Consider the following 4,999-nt stretch of genomic DNA (forward strand, 5'->3'; position numbering starts at 1 on the left):
ACGAGGCCTAAGGGGGGGTTATGCTTTGCGCGTGGGTGTAAGCGTTACTGGCACTAACCTAACGCTGCCTGGGTCGACGCAGACCCTGAGTGATGCTAAAATTTAATTGATATCACCCGCCAGGCGATCAGGGGGTTAAACCTTTATTGGGTTATATACGGCGGGTGCCCTGATGCTATAAACAGCAAACTAACTAACCAGCGTCACCCGTAACACTTATGTGGTGATCGCTGCTGAAAGGGTTAACTAGGGGGCAATCAGGGGGTTAAACCCTTTGTTAGGTAATATATGGGGTACCTGACGCTTTCTAAAAACCTGGCGGCGAACCTAAATAACTAAATAACTAACTGGCTAACCAGCGTCGCCAGTGACACTTGTAATCACTGGTAAAAGGGTTAACTCTAGGGGCAATCAGGGGTTAAAACCTTTATTTAGAAAATTTATGGGGGTACCTAACGCTATAAAAACCACTTAGTATCATAATCACATATACCGTATTTATCGGCGTACACCGCGCACTATTTTGCCCTGAAAATCAGGGCAAAATCGTGGGTGCGCGATATACGCCGATACCCGCTTTCCCGCCATGAGTTTGAATACTGCGCCCGCATATAGCAAGCGCAGTACACTCGTGAATCTTCGGCCAGTCTCGGCGCCTCTCGTACTGACGTCCTGACGTCCTGAGCGTACAGGACGTCAGTGCGAGAGGCGCCCGAGCCTGCCCGAAGATTCACGAGTGTACTGCGCTCGCTATATGCGGGCGCAGTATTCAAAGTCGTGGCGGGAAACGAGCGGGAGGACGCCGCCGAAGGACGCCGGACCCGCCGAAGATGGACACCGGACCAGCCGAAGATGGACACCGGACCCGCCGAAGATGGACACCGGACCCGCCGAAGATGGACGCCCGACCCACCGAAGATGGACGCCCGACCCGCCGAAGCCAGACGCCGGACCCGCCGAAGAGGACACCCGACGAGGCCGCAGAAGGACGCCGGACCCGACGAGGCCGCAGATGGACGCCGCGCAAGACATCAAAACTGTAAGTACAAAACAACAAAAAATCTTTTTTTCCCACAGGATTGGGGGCCACTTTGGGGGTGCGCGGTATACGCCAGAGCGCGTTATACCGCGATAAATACGGTATACTATTTTTAATCAAACACCATATTTTTATACTTTCTATTTTGTGTTTCACTTACATATATTAAATGTTGCAATTTTAATAAGCTCTATACTTGATATTTACTAATGATCATTTAGACTATTAACACGAGTTGATTGCACCGATTTTTCATTTTTTATATATGTTTATTTCACAACATTCTATGTCACAGTATATAAACACCTTTTAAAAATGTTTATTTTCACTATATTGATTATGACACATATGTGTTTTCACACATGGGGTTCCTTTCTGTCTTATATATATGTTTTCTATTTCACATACGATAGTACCCCATGTGTGACACATCAAGGGTTTTAAAGTGTTCTTTTGACTTTTGATTAATGATCACCTGCGGGTTGATTTGTGAAATGCCCCACTCACCTTCTTCCCCTCCTCTATTTAAACACAGTTTTTTGTCACTGCTCACTAGCTATGACTAAGCATCGAAAGATGTGAAACATGTCAGCCAACCTTTTCTTTTTGTCCACCTCTCCTTTTTGACTGCACTGTTTTTGGTTGTTTTGTGTTTTTGAATTTTTTTTTGCTGAATAAAGACATAGTTTCAAGGAGTGCAGCAGTCCAGGAATTTTCTCTATCTAATGCACCTGTGCACAGCCAGCACCCTTTTTGGTTCAGTGGGACGGAAGCATAGCAGAGGGATCAGCAGTTTTCAGAGCGGTATTTTCTTCTACTTTATCAAGAAGTTAGATGGATTTTTATTCTCAATTCCAGATGCCCTTTGGGGCTAAATTTTTAGTGGGACGTGTCCCACTTTTATTAGATGAATTTAGCATTTCCAAACAATTCAATACACCTTTTGTCTGGATTTCCCTGGTGATATTTCCCTCCTGTCATCCGGAATATATCATAACAATATGGGTAGTGCATTTTTCCACACAGGGATTGGCCATGCAGGAGATTTTTAGGCTACAGGTTCTTCTCATATATAGCCTCCATTATAGGTCAGAATTACTATCCCAATAGTGTGACACTTTTTGAGACTTTTTGAAACTCTGGGAATGCTGAAGCAATTCTTTGTCCTCCCATTTGTTATTGTCATTATTATTTTTTGCACATGTTTTTGTGCTGTTTTCATAACCTAATATAAATAATTAATGGAAGATAGACGACAGTGGAGCCGAAAAAGAGTTCTGCCCTTGATGCATACCACGTGTTATTTCTGGTTTGTTGATCATATCTCAAAAAGTCTCCTGGAACAAATACAATATCAATAACCTTTTTTGTAAAGTACTATGAGATATATAAATGCCTTAAAATGGCACTCAAACCAGAATGACAGGGTATAGCACATAGTATCATAATCACATATATACTAATTTTTTTTTTTTTTAAGATTTTTTTTTTTTTTTTTCAAATTAGTTAATTGGGTTTAAAGTAAAGAGAAAACAGTAGATACAATTGACAATAAAAGATTACAGAAAAATAAAAATGGTATCATGTAATAAGAGAGTATTTGAAACATAGAAAAATCCAATAAACATTTGTAGATCCTATGAGGAATATTAAGGAATCATTAAAGCAGGTTATAGTCAAACCAATCATGTTAGTCTATTGCATTTAAACTCATATAAAATATTATAGAATATTGTGATATAAATGGAACCAGATATAATTATGATATGAACTATAGCTATGGAGCAATTGTAATTTTAGCAATGAATCGGTTCAAAAACTGGCCGAAATAGGGGGGAGAAGGATCTTATTCATGTTAAATATTAAAACAATAGGAGCAAAATTAGATATCGTATTTACATATTCACATTTACCATTTTATATAATGAGGTAGCTTGAGCTATATATTTGAAGAGCATAAATGGAACATCTCTATATGATTCACGTAAGTTGCCAACACCCCTGGTAAACAGGAAAAAGTGGAGGGACCCCCTAAATGGGGCTTTAAAGGCAACAAAGGTATACAGTAATCACAGTAATCCAAAAAATAGATAATTTAATATTCAAAAATGGAAATTGTACACATATATCACATAGAATTATTTAAAAACAATACATGGTTAGGTGTCATTGAAAAGCAAGGTCCATGAAGACATACACGGCCCTACGCGTTTCGGATTACCCTTCGTCAGGGGCCGAAGTATATGTAGTCAACGAGTATAAGAACCACTTTTCTAAAAAACAAAGAAAGCATATATGTTGCAAGTGTTACAAAATAGAAAAATGGCAATAAATACATCAAAAGGTGCAGATAAAAACACACACATACCAATCACAGCGTTTAATCAACCCTGCACACCCCAGAGAAAGGACACCACTATCAGGACGCAGAAAGACTCCTCTGGATGAAATTAAGAGGAAGGAAGCCGGCGGTGCAGAATCACATATAGCAAGACCTCAGGCCCATATAGTCACAAAGTAACATATGATAATGTAAAAACCTGTCCATAAAAAAAGGGACAGGATAAATATACATGTAATGAAATACCTAACCATATGTAGAAAAATATGTCAAAAAATAATAATTAAATAACTGCATACCTGAGGTTAGCAGAAATGTGTCATATTAAATTTGGCCAGAAGTGTCAGTAGAGAGCTAGCAGAGCTCCAATCTGTGAATACAATGGATGGCAATAGAAACAGGCATTAGATAAGGAAGGAGGGAACCAATGCAAAAGGTGATAAATAAAAGGATCCCGAGTAAGGGAGTACTTACAAGAGACAAGCGCTCAGTGTGGCCACCAGACATGTCACTAGTACCGCTGCCGTCCAGCAATGTCTGACATTGTTTGGACGGCTAGAGGTTTATATAGGGAAGTAAGGGGGCGGGCGTGGTCGGAGAGACCAGGCGAGCCGTAATAGGCCGGTAGTGTCGAAGTGGGCAGTAGTAAACAGACAGCATGGGGAAAAGACTGAGAAGGCCTGTCAGGTGACAGTCAGTCACCTGACACAGAAAGGAGAGTGGGACGGGAAGTAAATGGGAATAGGCTAATGTAAAGGGAAGGGGCGGTGCGGAGACAAAGACTGCTGAGAAGGTGTCAGCGGTGAAGGTTAAACTGGGAAATGATTATTGGTTGTAAAAAACGGCAAAAAAAGCTGCTGGGAAGGACACCAGACATAAAATATATAATAGGAAAATGATAAGGCCATTTAAATAAGGAGGGGGCATTGTTCAATGTATACCAGGCCAAGGACACAAACGAGGTAAAGGTATTAAAGTAGTAAGTATATGGACAAAGGGCCAAAAAGAGATCCAGGGACATGCAGGAAAGCCAGGGGTAAAAGGAATGAAACCCCTGCAGTTTACAAATCCCTGTTATGGGCGCAGGTATAGACCCTAGGTCAAACGACACCTGAAAGGTGCGAAGGGACCAGGTCTGGGGAAGCCGTCCCTCAAAAGGGGGGCGGCTTACGTGCGCCCAGCTATATATAGTGAAACAAACACCGCACGGACAACAATTCTGAGCCTGTGGGAAGTCCCTAAAAAGGGGAATGCGCAGGGGATACAGGGACATAATAATGATTACATAAATCATCAATGTTTACACAACGATGAAAACAAAGAAGTCAATTGGACAAGAAACATGAAATGCAAAAGGCAAACAGAAAAAGGCAAAAATACCAAACAACACAGTATCGTATCAATCTTTCTCGCACCCCCAGATGAAAAGCCCTCCAAAAAGGGCCTAAAACTGATCTGCTCGTTAAGACCAGGAGGGTGATTGGCCTCTAGCTCAGCGATCCAACGGGTTTCGAGCTGTAAGAGGATTTTGTTCCAATCCCCCCTCTGGGGTTAGGATGGACTCTATCAAGGATCAAAAATTTTACCCCCAGAAAGTGTCCATCGTGTTCGGTCAGAAT

The 4,999-nt window shown here is 41.4% G+C and overlaps 1 long non-coding RNA gene across 1 annotated transcript; it reads right to left on the reverse strand.

Annotated features, from left to right (window-relative positions):
- Positions 1-3,114: 3,114 nt before the first annotated feature.
- On the reverse strand, positions 3,115-3,718 carry LOC120916905. The gene is made up of 3 exons (XR_005744125.1): positions 3,680-3,718; positions 3,408-3,579; positions 3,115-3,312 (listed from the first exon to the last, which is right to left on the reverse strand). It is a non-coding gene; the product is annotated as an uncharacterized LOC120916905 (long non-coding RNA).
- Between the last annotated feature and the right edge of the window lie 1,281 nt (positions 3,719-4,999).

This window comes from Rana temporaria, chromosome 11 (assembly GCF_905171775.1).
Source record: "Rana temporaria chromosome 11, aRanTem1.1, whole genome shotgun sequence".
NCBI classification, from domain to species: domain Eukaryota; kingdom Metazoa; phylum Chordata; class Amphibia; order Anura; family Ranidae; genus Rana; species Rana temporaria.